We start from the raw sequence: 13,887 nt of genomic DNA on the forward strand, positions 1-13,887 counted from the left end.
GAGCCCATTCCAGTGCTTAACAACACTTTCTGTACAGAAATTTTCCCTGATATCCAATCTAAACTTACCCTGGTGCAACTTAAGGCCATTTTCCCTTGTTCTGTTACCTGCCACCAGTGAGAAGAGACCAGCCCTGTGGTAAGCACCTTTAAAATGAATCACTGCTCAGCTGCTTTTCATGGTTCTTAAGGCAAGAAAGCATTGAGGCAGATGATCTTTAAGTTCCCTTCCAACCCAAGCCGTTCTGTGATTCCATGGAGGAAAGAGAAATAGTTGCAAACAGTGATGGAAGATATTCACTTTGGTGATTCACTTCGTATGCAGAGCCTGGAACAGCTGAGTGTGAGCAGAGCACAGTGGCAGATGGAGCTTTGTTTCCTGGAGATGAAGCAGAATAGCAGAGAAGGAAGGCTGTTTGTAGGCAGAGCCCCTTGGTTAGAGTGTTGGCTGCTACTGTGAGCCTTTATTTTCTTCCAGGAGACCTTGGGTAAACTGCAACCAGAGTTACTGGCAGTAGAAAAGACTTTGCAGGCAGGTTTGTCTTGACTCATGCACGTTATCTTCAGTACTGAATAGATATTTGACAAATTAATGAAAGGAAGAAAGAGATCTTGTTCATTTGGTTAAGACTTCTATATATAGAACATCGTATTAATATGGGGGGAAAATGTCTGTCATCTTTATTGCAGGTTTACCATAACCTGGCATAAGAATAATGTGCAATATTAATGTGTTTATACATTAGTGTATCTTGTTAAACTATTTAAAGTTAACTAATGTTTGGCCGTTTTGAAACTTTAATTAGCATTTAACAAGAAAGCAACAGTATAGCCAATTAGAGATCTAAGCAATAACACACACACACATACTTCAATTTTCTAGCAATTAATTGATAACTAGTTTACCGTGGGCTAATAATTAAATGAGAAAACATTCTGAGCAAATTGAAAGCACTGATGCAAATGAGTTCTGCATTTATTCCTTTCAAATTCACTGACCACATTATCTAATCTGTCGGGAACAGAGAAATCCTGAATTATGCTGAGCGTACGCTCGAGCTGACTAACCAACCCTTACAGCAGCGCTCGCCACTTTCTGGAAGCTTTCATTGCCCTCCTGAAGGAAAGCCTTGTAGTGCAGCACTGAGGCTGACAGGGGAGGGGAACATGGATGCTCAGCTCCTGCCTCTGCACCTTTCCCAAGGTGAAGTCATCCCAACCGTGTCTGAAGATGAAGGGATCACCATCTCAGATGCTCTGTGTTGGCAGCACCTTCAGTGTTCTGCCAGTAGAGAAAAATAAGTGACAAATTTGACAGAGAGGAATATAATCCTGCAGAACAATTTGGTACACTGTCTGTGAAAACTGAAGACGTTTTTCTGCAGACTGCAGCAGTGATCATTGGGAATTGCTCCTTACAAGCAGGAAACGTCCCCATCGTTCCTATGTGAAGCAGAGCAATCTCCAGCATGCAGAAGATGAAGGCTCGTTTTGTCCCAAGGTTCATCTATTTGTGATATCTCCATCATCTGGACAGGCAGTGAGGTGAAAATGTCTAAGCTCCATTAAATTTAAACACAAGCCATCTGCTCAAACAGAACGTGCCCAAAGATAGTGGTTCCCAATTCCACCATTGCCCTGAGCACTGTTAAACTGCCAAGTCAATACACTCAGCTGTAAACTCTGAAAACTTCAACTGCTTTCCCAACAATGAAACTGGAAAAGAAGGAGGTATTTTAAGAGGCAATTCTTCTTCATGAGATATGAAGCAATATATTCATTTGTTTACCTTATTGAAGTTAAGAGGTGCTGTTTTATTAGTGTGAAATTGGTACGTGTGGGGTGTCATGGCATTGCTTAAATGAGTATAGTGTAAAATAATTTGTGTTCAGATTTTGATGTAGTGTGCATTCACTGGTGGATGTAGGTTATGGATGAAGAGTATCTGCTATGTTCAGTTCCTCCTTGAGAGTTCGGCTCCCACCTTCCATACATGCCCAGCCTCAGGAGAGCAATCATCCCTAGTGCCAGTAGGGGGTTACATTAGGAAATACCCGCTTTAAAAGCTTCCAAAAGCTTTTACCCAGCCTGAAATAGCTCAAGCAATAGGAGGAAAAGCAATTTGACCTGTTGTTTGAAGATAATCTCACCTTTAGGGCATCTGCATACTTGGAGACTTTCTAGTATTTGAGTGTTCTCTTCTTCTGGAGCATCATATGCCTTAGTGTTGGGCTTGGCACTGCTAAGGAATAAGGGCAAGGCAGACCTTCCCCTTACAAACTTCCACTCATTCCCAACAGCTGCTGCTAACACAAATATTATCAACTTATATATACATAGCTATAACATGAAGTCATGCATAGTGCCAGATTTTACTGGCATTTTCTGTACAGACATAAACAGAGTTAAAACTAACAAGAAAATAAAACAGTGAAAGGTTCATATCTCATGTAGATGTCAGCACTAATGCAAATTTATTTTGGTCTGATTAAGTATTGAATATAATTATTAAATATGTAGTTTCATGAATAAGCACTTCATGATTTAGGATCTAGAAGAAAATTATCAACCAGGAAAAATGTTATTTATTCAGTGGGAAATAACTATATCTGGCTATTGAGAGGGTTATAAAACTCCTTTTCAGTTATAAAAGGAGTCCAGGTTTCACACTGAAAAGTCCTGGACATTTCAGGTTAGAAGGAAAAACTTATTCCTCATTGGATAAACTGGAAGTTCTGAAATTTGACATCATGGTGATTTTCTGTAGTGATCGCTAAGTGATTTTATTTATGGAGTTTCTCATCTATTTGTGATTGGTTCAAATCTCCCACTGAAACTCCTGGCTGTGTGGGAGGAGTGGATGCTATGGCTGTGCCTCCTGCAGCGTTGCATCTCTCAGGCAATGACCTGCATTCAGCTCACTTATCAGTGTGATAACACTGCAGTGGCTTTTCTGTGTTTCAAACTTGCTCATTCCTCCTGGAGTTGTAATGGAGGCTTGGGATAGTCACAGTGCATGGCACTGTTTTCAGGATCCAAATGTGTCCCTCAAACATTTCCAGGGAGCATCTGCGGCAATTAGGTACTAAGTCGATGCCAGGGGTGGTTTCTGTTGGGTAGCAGTGAACATGTTCTTTTATTCCCTGTTATCAATAATATGATTCCTGTACTGTCATTGCTATTTTTATTTATGGCTGTTCTGTGGCTTTGGCTGTTCTCCCCTTCTACACCCATGGTGTATCTGGAGAGCAGCCTTATGGGGCTGAGGCACCTGGAGGTTCCCAGCCTACCCTGCTGCAAATAAGAACAGTATGGACAGCTTCTGCCTGGAGGTATTCAGCAGCAGGCTGGATTTGATCCATAGCTGTGAAGCTGTAGGTGCTCTTAAAAACCCACAAAGCTGTCAGATGTTGTGAGCCTTGCAGAACCACCTTTTCATCCTGTGGAGTTTCATCTAGTTCTGTTTGAAATCAAGGATGGAGTGCTTTATAGAGGCTCCTGCCAAGCACCACATACTGCAGGTGTCCTGGAGAGAGTGGCGGCACTTGGTAACTCCGGGGCACTGCCAGAGCTGGCTGTGATTGATGGTCCTGGGCTTCCTGACCCCGGCTCTGAAGGAAAGCAGTAAATCACCACTGCCCGTCCTATGGAGTAATCTTCTCTGGTTCTTCTGCTTTGGAAGTCAGCGTGCTGCGTGGCCTTTTCTGCATTCACACCATCAATGACTGATGTACAGTGTGAGCTGAGAGCAGCACTACACTACATGATGGTCAATATGTGTCCATGCTTTTCTTTCTGGTGGATCAGTGGATAGCTCAGGTTTTTGCATTATGCTAAGCCAGACATTTCCAGTATTCTCTGTAAATACTGATTAACCTTTTAGTTTGCAAGGACTTAACTGTGATCTTTCCTTTTATTATTATTTTTAACTTTCCTGAAACCTGGCAGGACTGGGAGCTGACATGGAGACAAACTTTGCCGTGCCAACCTTGGTGCTGCCATATACACACCGGGTATGAAACTGCTTTGTACATTTGCATCTACCTTCTGTTTCTCACCACCACCCAGATGTTCCATCAGATCCCACATTTCAGTGGGTGACTTTTCAGGTATGTTTGGTGCAGCTCACAGCAATTGTTAGAGCAGCGCTTGATGTATGTGTCACTTTGGGCTGAAGGAACAAAGCCAGGCAGGGCTCCCAGGTGGGTGCAGTACAGAACTGCTCCTCGTGCCCACCCAGCCTCCACTGGTCACTCCCTTCCTCCCCACTTGCAGGATTTCTTCCTTTCTTCCAGCAGGGTGCATTGCAGTAATGCTCTATGAGTCGTGACGCTAACCCTGCTTTTTGGGGGGGTTTGTTTTGTGTGTAGATAGTGGTGTTGTTTTTGCTTACTTGTAGGGTTTTTTGTTTGTTTGTTTTGCTTGTTGTTTTACTTGTTTGTTTATTTGTATTCTATTGCATTCAGGGAAATAATTATTCAGATGATATTACCCACGAGTGAAGAACAGGCAGACTGTCCTTCCCATAAGGTACGTACAACATAATCACCTGCAGTGGGATCAGCCAGAGCTTCTGCTGCCTCAGCCAAGAGGGGGCCTCAGTGGGGGCCTATGCTGCTTTTGCAGAGGAGTGGGGCAGAGCTGTGCCCTTCATTGCTGCTGGGAGGGGAGGGCATGGTGTGGGGTGCAAGAAGTTTGCTTGTTAACTGATAGTATTTGGTGAAACTTCCTAGATTCCATGTCAAAGGATATCCAGCAAGAAGCAAGGACTTCTCGCTTTCAGGTAGGATGGACTGATATTTCTGTACTTGTTGTGGCATTGATGTATACTTTGACAAAAGCTTTCACCTTTAAGCAAGGAGAGGCTCAAGGTCAGCTGCTCCAAGATGCTACCCTAAGAAGTGCTTTTGGAGACTTCGTTGTGCTTTAAGGCTTCTTAAGGAAGAGCCTACACCTTTGGTATTCTGGCCTGGATCTTATCAGATACTGTAATGCTGTGTACAGTGAAATTATTTGTCTGATGAAAATTGTGTGTGCTGAAGTGCTCTGTCAAGCTGGGGCCAGCAGGAGCTGGATCAGGATAAGCCTCCATTTTTCTGTCACCTTTTATGTTGTTTTTATCAGCTTCCAAAGTGAATCTCAGTGAGAATCTCTTGAATCTCCCCCGGCCAGCGCAAACGTATATTTATCCCAAGTTTCTGAGGCTGTTTCTGGGCTGTTCATTTAAGAGCCTTATATGAGGTGCTTTTCTTCACTCCAAGGGTGCAATGAATTTCCAAGGAGTGGATTTTTAATATGATTTACAGATTTGTTTTCCACATCTTCAAGTTTTTTGCTTGTCACTCGTTTCTGCATTTATAAACATGTGATTACGTGCATTACTGTCCTTTGGTATTTCCTCTGGCAATGCTGGTGAATGATAAATGGCACTGAATAGGAAGAGCTAGTTGGGTATCCCCCACCAGTCTTTGAAGTTGATCTTGTGGGCTTCATCATCCACATCTCATATGATTTTTCATGCTGCTTAGTGTCCTGTGCAGCCACTATGGCAAAGCAGGAGCTGAGGTTGATACCTACCCCATGCTCATATGGTTGTTTGATTTAGGAGCTTGGCACACAGTCCGTGTGCCCAGTAAAGGTGATGAACCCACCTATGCCTGCAAACACACATTTGCACACAAAAAAGATTGTATGAAAGAAGCTTTGGAGCTGCAGCGCAGGTGCTGCTTGGGAATGGCTGTGTGCAGCTGTGGAGAAGGCAATGTCTGCAGCTGGCTTATTTTGCAGGCCAACTTTGGGAAGTCTTCCATAAAAAAACATTCACCTCATTTATGTTGCATTTCCATTGTTCATTTTACAGGGAGGTCAGGTATACATCAAGCAAATAGCTTGGTAGAACAAAGCTGTCAGGCAGCTATAAATTAAAGAGTTATAAGTGCGGTTTATGGTTTTTGCAACTTGTAATACACCTTGCAGCCTTAGCATGGTAGTCTGGCTCATAGTAGGATAACAGCTGATAGGAATACATTTTATCTTAAGAAGTATATATATTAACAATCCCATTTGCTGCTCTCTTCTCCTTTGGTTTCTGTCTCGGAAACAGATGAATGTGAAACTTGGCCTTCCTTGAAACTCTCTGGGCTTTGCCACCATTCACTCACTTCTATTTTCCTGTCCAATTTATGTCACTGTTGCTCACCCTTTACCACTGCTGCTTCAGAAGTGACATCTCAAGGTTGAGTGTGAGGCTCTGATGGCACCGTGGGGAATATAGGGCCAGGCCTTCTGTGTGGGAACAAATGAGTGCCAGTTGCTTCGTGGATAAGATAAAGACCAAAGGTGAGCTCAGGCTTATTGGAGTCAATCTGGTGCTTCTTAACACAGCAGCGACAAAAGTGTGTAGCTGACAGCTGGGTCAGCTGAGGTCAGCCTGAGACCCCCGAGCTGCTGTGGCATTTCCTGGGACATTGGTTGGAGCACAGCAGAGGGGATAGGAGCAATTCTGGCCCCAGCTGCTTCCAAACTAAGACTGACACATATGGCTCCCTGTGGATGTTAATTAGTACCCCATGGTGTCTCCCAGTATAAAAAATAGCTGCTCTCATAGTCCTGGATTCCCATGAGAAAATGCACTTCAGAATATTCTGAATTCTTCCATGTACTCAGGTTTCTGTATATGGATTTTTTTTTTTCTTCCAGTTTTTATTTATTACTATTTTTCTTGTTCTTGAATCGTGTTTGTGCTGGCCCTTTGATTACAGGCAGTGGAGGTCACTAGAACATGATTAAAAATGATAAATAAAAGATATTGTGGAGAGAAAAAAAATCAATATAACTGACTGAAAATATGGCAAAGGAGAAATACTGTGCCCCAGTGCTTTGCAAGTTGTTATCGGCCAGCACTCCGGTGAGATCTCTTTCCTACTGTAATTGTCTCCTTGGCTGGTGTCTACAATGGATTGTCACTGGGTTATCTTGATAATGTTTTTATATTAATATAAAATAATATATGCTCTCACTGAATTTACAGAAGTTTAGAAATAAAAGGTCCTTGCATTTCAGAGATGTTCTTTATCTTTTAAGATGAGATGAAGAGCTGAAATGAATAACACTCTTCTCATAGTGATTCCTGCAGGAAATGTTTAGAATCTATACATTGGATGGTACAGGTGGAAAGGATCAGACAGAAGCAGTTCCTTTGCCGTAGGTTGGACTCCATGCTCCTTCTGGGTCCTTTCCAATGGAGATCAGATCCTATGCGTGCTTCCAGCCCTGATGTCTGCAGGGATGAAATGAAAATGCTGGTGGAAAATTCACAGCAGTGCCTTCCCCTTCCCTAGCTGCTACTATTGGTGAAGATGATTCTTTTGAAGCTCAGGAGTGAATCACTAGCTGTGTACTGGGAAGTGGGAGAGAAGATCATGGCCGTAGCTTGTATGGAGAGAACCGTCTGGTTGCTTGGCATGCTCCCATTCCTGTACTATGTGCTTTATTTCAGCAGCTGTGTGCATCATGGAGAAATGGACCTATCAATTGCTGTGGGCGTTTATAGACCTCCTTCCATTTCTGTAATATCTACTGTATTTCAGCCGTTTATGAACTGCACTAAAACCTGGTTTGTTCAGGAAATACTTTTGTTATATCCTTACAGCGTAAATTGCAGCTGATATAGTTATAGAAGCACAACCTTCTCTGTAAACTTACTCAGCCAGGAGTGAAAATATCTTTTCAGTTTAGCTCAGAATTTTTTTATTATTCTACTTTTTGAAAAACATCTTAGGATGGCTAAAATCAGCCAAACCTGCATCTGTACCACATCCTGACTGCTCACCTTGAGTGCCACATGGCTGATAGCCACAGTCCTACAGCCCTGGCTGTTTGCCTGGCAGGGCTGGGCTCCCTGGGCTGTGGGAGAGCAACTGCTGGGTGGTGGGACTGCTGCTGTGCTGTGGGACTGGCTGCCTCAGTGCTGTTGGAGTTTGGTATTTCAAGATGTTGCAGTACTGCCCTGAGATGGTGTTGAGTCTTGTCTTGCTCCCGAGATGGGAATGATTATGGAAAAGCTGCCAGAAGTTGAGCAAAAGATGTCAATGTAGGGTCAAAGAGATCCCAGTGAAAATATAGGAGCTGAAAACGTGTGGGTCTTGAAGCACAGCTATGAGAGAGGAATGAACTGCCTAAGCTTTGTTGTTTGCCTGTGCTGTGCAGCCCTTAAGATGTTGTCTTTTCAGCAGCTCTGAATTATGAATGACCTTTGCTTTTTCTACCTTGCAATTCAACAAAAGAACCAGGAGAATAAAGGGTGAGAAATCCCAATGGAAAGGGATAGGACTGCAGCACTGCGGTTCTCAAGACAACACAGTAGGCACATTTCTCTTGTGTTCATTAGGCTGTTTGAGTTGCTGTCAGCCATCGGCAGTGTCCATGGGCAGCAGGAGCAGTGCCCTGCCCTGGCAATAGGGCTCCTTGGTGCCCTTCAGCACGCTGCCCACCAGGTGCACACAGAGCTCAACAGCTCTGCTATGCTCTTTGGACAGCTGAGCTGCAGAGGATTCACCAAGGGAAAGGCAGTGTAAGCTGCTTACCCTTAAAAAAGGAATCCTTCATGATAGGAATGAAATCAGTGTTAGCCTTCTGTCTTTCCTTTAAGCTCCATGCCTGCTGCTGAATGCCTCCAGGATAAAGGATGCTCTTAAGATGAAGCGGAGAGAAGCAGTACATAAAAGCATTAAAGCTCATCCTCATGAAGCTCAGCAAGAGCCAAGGGATCTTTTATCCCATTCAAAGTGTTCTACTTAGTGAAAAAGTGACGAACTTATGATTGAGATCTGTACTGTCCCCAGTGAGGTTGCTGAAGGTACTGGAGTGCTGGTGAGCCATGAGTTGGGTTGCTTTGGGTTTGGCTGCTTCCTGAAATGCAGCAATAACAAACTTGCTGCTGTGGACATTTGAAACAGTTACCACGGAAGACATTTAGAGACTGTACACTCAGTCTGAGTGCCCCTTGTAATGCTAAAGGCAATCAGACCTCTGGCTTCCTTGCCTGTGCTGTGAATCTGCTGAGGTTGTAGGATTTTCACTGGCTGTAGGATTGTTGCTTCTTCTCTTGAAGGCAGAAGCCCAGTTGCACAGTACATGCAGGGTGCTCACTGGGGGTAGCAATATGCATTGGAACAGTTCCCCCCATAAGCATGTTTGCTTGTCTTCCACCTTGTTTCTTTGAACCTGATGTTTCCATTTATCCCTATAGCATCCACAAAACTGCATGGAAACTGAGAATAGCTTAGAATCACAGTGATAAAGATGATATCTTTATATTTATGATATATATGATAAAGAATCACAGATGATAAAGTGCTCTTGATGAAAAATGTGGAATGTAGTAGCAACTTGTGTAAAATACAGAGGTGTGCTCAGGTAACCGTTTTTCTCCTCTGAATACATAGAAACCCACCTGTGTCACAGTGATTCTCTGGGAAGCAGAACAAACCAAGGGCTGCCTGTCTTCCATGCCTCCCTGGTCAGGTCTGCAAGAAGGCAATTATAGTTGATACAACGCAGCAAGGAGAAGGTGGGACTTCTGACAGTAAATTCTTCTTTACTCTTATTTTGCCTACATCTAATTATGCTATTTTGTTGTGCAGTGAAGCTTAAAGCATTTTCCGACTCTCTGGACTGGTGTTGTCATGTGCTTCCTTCTAAGACAAAAAGAAATGTATATTTCTGATGCTGCTTCAGCTCATGTGAAAGCAGTAAGCTGTTAACATTAGTTCTGGAGCTGGAGATGAAGCGCAGTGAGCTGGCCTTCAGCCAGCAGCTGTATCCAGATGTAATGAGCATTAAAGCCCTAGGACTGCAGAAAACTAAGAAAGGTTCAAAATGGTCACCATAGTAATAGAATGTACTTCGGCTTTAATTGAAATAAAAGATGTATTAAACTAAGGGAGATTCATCAGTTTCCTGTACTAATATTTAACTAGAGAAATAAATTTGTTCAGAAATGTGTGTAATTCAGATCCTTCTGACAACCCTCTGCTTCTCTTTCAAAGCTGTTTCAAAGGCTTCAAGAACTGTAGTTAATATAATGTTTTTCCAGTAAATCACACTCTGATTTTTGGCTTTGAAATTAGAGGACATTCCCAAGATCATCCAATTCTGAGCAAAACAAATGTTTGTTCTCTGCTTGTGAATGCTGCACCTGAAAATACACGGAGCCATAGAATGGGTACCCATAGAATGGATAGCTTGGGAAGGATTTTCTGCCAGCTGACTGTTCTGAGGATATTGGCCCCTGTGTGTAAGAGTAAATATGACTGGAAGTGGAGATATATACATATGGCCCCTCCTGAAATGCCAGTGTGTCTTCTGTAAGTACCGATTCATTGCTCTTCCATACATTTCTTATAAATCAAAGGGAATGACTGTGATTCTATACTTGGATCTTGTGCTAATATAGGACATACTGTGCCATTACATTGCATCAACTTTGTTTTCCTGCTGCTGTAATTTATAGAATCAGGATTGGGGAATGGTCTGGGTTGGAAGCAACCTTAAAGATTACCTGGTTGCCACTCCCTACCATGACTGGTTCAGTCATTGAGTCTATGGGGGCAGTGCTTGGGTGCCTGTTATCTGCCATTGTTCTGATGCAAAGCATTCTGATCTTCTGACCCATCGAGCATCAGCTCAGCTTCAGTTCCAAGAGCAGCCCCGCTGATGTCTTAGAGTGATTTTCAGCTTATGCTTAATTGTGTGGAGTCATACGTAAGCAATCCTGTAGGTCGTAAATAGTGAATAATTACTAAAAAGTAATCATGGTTCTGTAACAGAATCATGGTAATGGAAGATCTGTATATAATTGACCATTTTAATCTCAGGCTGTAGTATAAAGCAGTTGTTCTTGTTCTATGGTCCACAAAACAAATGTCCGTTCTGTTTTCCACTGTGTAGAAAAATAAGTGTAGCCCTCCACTGGCTTGACAAGAATGGAATTATAATTTTATTTCCCTTAGACTTTCTACGTGCTATGCTATAGGTGTAAAACTAACAGCTATTTGGTTTACATTCACAACTCTCACAGTGCCTATTGACTTCTGGGATTGTTTTACTGGAGCGTGATATTATTTAGATCTGTTCCAATCTGTTTCTGATTCTACTGTCAGTCTCTGAATGGAGTATATTTGAGCTAAAAAAGAGAGAAGGAGGAAGAAAATAATTCCCATGGAGGATATAATGCAGAACTCCAGAAAAAACAACATTCTGCACATTCTGGTATTTCCAGTCTCTCAGAAGATCACTTTCCAGTGGTAGCTGTTGGATTGTTAAGACTATAGTGATATTCTATAGCTAATTTTGTTGCCTCAGCACAATTTGCTGCTTATTTCCCCAATATTTGACTTCTACTTGCAAGACGATGGAACAATTTTCTCTTAAACAGTAGCCGAATTGTCTATGATGTGGTGCATGTCAAACAAAATCTGTAGGGAAAGTTTTGATCTCAAGAGCTAGCTCAGTAGGGCTACCTCCTGGCATGTGCAGCTTGTACAGAGGAGGCACAACTCCTAATATATCCCTTTCAGGTAAGCAGTTTTCTGAAGATGAGAGGGAATCAGGGCACATCTAGAGGAGATGCTTTGCTTTGAACACACAATGCTCAGATTCTGTTTTATTAATTTATCCTATTATTTATTAATGTGATCTTCCATTGGAGAGATGCTGATTTTTGTAGTGGTGGATCACAAATCTTCCTGCACAACTGGCCCTTTGGGCAACCTGTGGTTACTCTGAAGTCTTTGGAGTCCTCTCTAAAGCCATCAGTTGCCAAGGAGAATGGTTCCATGGGTGAAGACTGTAGTCCTTACCATGATTGCCTGCCCTTGTTCTACTCTCTGAAGTCTTGCCAAGCCAAGTTTCTTTTATAGGGTTAGAGGTGAGTGATTCTCAAGCTCTGGGAAGCCTGAGGGGCTCTGGAAACAGTGACAGGGCACAGGTGGGACCTCAGCTGGTGACCGGGGCCAGAATGCCTCTTGTGGCAGACTTTGGCCTGTGTCTGCACAAACACTGCATTAATATGGTTCTATAGTTACGGCATTAGCATCTCCAAGACTGCTGAATGGCATTCAGTAAACACTTTTCAGAACTAGCAGCTTTCCTCTGCTTGGAGGCTCTTTCTTTCTTTAATTTTCCTTCCACATTTCATCTTTTCAGTCTACAGGAAAAAAGAAAACATTGAGTTGGATAAGTCTGCAGACTCACCATGTTCCTTGTTTGCGTTTGTTTTATGTTTTGTTTTTGTGAGAGATGAATAGGGTTGAGCTGCGTAGCAGAGGAGAGAAGTCTGGCACAGTTCACGTTGGTTTTAGTGATTTTGCTTTCCTGGTCAGTCACTTAGAAGCTATCAAGCAAGTTGCACCACATGATCTGTATGATCTGTCACGGTGGAAAATGTGGCATTCCATTGGTATTCTAATATTAAACTGTGATATGCACTGATAAACCATACCATCTCCATATGTATTTCTGTGAAGCATACCTTTCAGATCTGTTTGATATTTTCTATGCCACTTTGAATGCATCATAGTCAACATTCTCATAATAACCTTGAACAATTTTTTTCTTTGCAGTACCTTGTTAACTGGTAAAGGCTGTGTTTGCAGAAGACCAGATGGGAAGACTGTTCAACACTGCAGGTTTTGCTCTGACCAGGAGATGACTACTGTATGCACAGGTACTGGTTTCATTTACGCTGTCTGAACCTGAAGTGATTTAAGGGAGTTACTGCAGGTCTTCACCTTCTTAACATAGAGCTGCAATTGCTCTGAAGTTCCAACAGTTGTGAGAAGGCCGCCAAGTTCTTTGCCACAGAGGGAAATACAAAATACCAGCAGTACCATATAGGTTACAGCAATGAGTCATGGTAAACAAAAGATATTTTTACGCTTCTCTATATCAATATTGCTTTAAAACCAGCCAAAATTTAAACAATTTTCAGTCAAATATGTCTGTGAGAAGGTAAATGTAATGTAATTATCGAACGTATTTGCTCTGTCTGTCTGCCTCCTTCCTGAGGCTTTAATTGGCATTCTCAGCCTATGCACCCTGCTTGGTAGGGTGATGGAAACCTCTGCTGGCAAACCTGAGAAAACCTCTTTCCTTGACAGTGCTCAAAGATACATAAGCTATATGCTTTTGAAAGAAATGTAAAAGGAATCATCAGGAATTCCTGTCGCATCCAGAGGCCTGGAGGAAACACTGACTAAAACTGAGGCAGGGTAACTGTGGAGTAGAAACTGGAAGAGAGAACCTCTTTCTGAAGGGATGTTTGCACCCAGTGTAATTTGCTGAAGTATATGAACAGGAGCAAAGTGCTCAGGCACTCACTCAATACTACTGGGTGCTTTATGGAACACTCCCATTGATCGGAGCACATAGCTGAGTTTTATGAATATTAATGTTGATTTTCAGTATTACAAGAGCAGTTGACAGTAATCACATATGTCATGTGATTGGTATACTCAAGTACTTACAATTCATACCAGTGTCACTATGGGCACTTCAGCTTTCAATCTGATTTCATATTTTCTTTATCCTCTGCTGGTCAGTGAAAAGTAAATTGCTCATGTGAAATAATTTAGTCACTTAGTCACCCTTGAACACTGGTCTCTCTATAACCTTTGTTTTGTAATAAGGAATTAATGTCATCTTTGCAGGTAAGAACAGACACCTGCATTCTGGCCTTGTTTCTGTGCAGCAGATCTGCTAGCATATTCTGATCTTTGGCTAGCACTTTTTAAAGAAGAAAAGCCAGCAAAAATATCTCTTATCAGAGTTGTCTTAACAAGTACTCCTCTTGCTGTCAAATATTTCAATAAAAAGAGCTTTTCGTACT

At 42.3% G+C, this 13,887-nt stretch overlaps 2 long non-coding RNA genes across 16 annotated transcripts in view; both read left to right on the forward strand.

Moving 5' to 3' along the window:
* The first annotated feature begins 3,701 nt into the window (after window positions 1–3,701).
* On the forward strand, window positions 3,702–10,360 carry LOC107319765. Its single transcript, XR_004308797.1, has 5 exons — window positions 3,702–4,108; window positions 4,466–4,529; window positions 4,733–4,782; window positions 9,446–9,570; window positions 10,130–10,360. It is a non-coding gene; the product is annotated as an uncharacterized LOC107319765 (long non-coding RNA).
* Window positions 10,361–10,394: 34 nt separating this feature from the next.
* The window catches only part of LOC107320017, a 41,512-nt gene continuing 38,019 nt past the window's right edge, over window positions 10,395–13,887 (forward strand). For 7 of the 15 annotated variants that reach the window (XR_004308798.1, XR_004308800.1, XR_004308802.1 and 4 more), the window contains exons 1-2: window positions 10,397–11,928; window positions 12,623–12,726. This is a non-coding gene — a long non-coding RNA (uncharacterized LOC107320017). Of the gene's footprint in view, window positions 11,929–12,622; window positions 12,727–13,887 lie in introns of all 15 variants that reach the window. The other 8 variants (XR_004308804.1, XR_004308807.1, XR_004308808.1 and 5 more) reach the window with 4 other exon arrangements.

This window comes from Coturnix japonica, chromosome 12 (genome assembly GCF_001577835.2).
Source record: "Coturnix japonica isolate 7356 chromosome 12, Coturnix japonica 2.1, whole genome shotgun sequence".
NCBI lineage: Eukaryota > Metazoa > Chordata > Aves > Galliformes > Phasianidae > Coturnix > Coturnix japonica.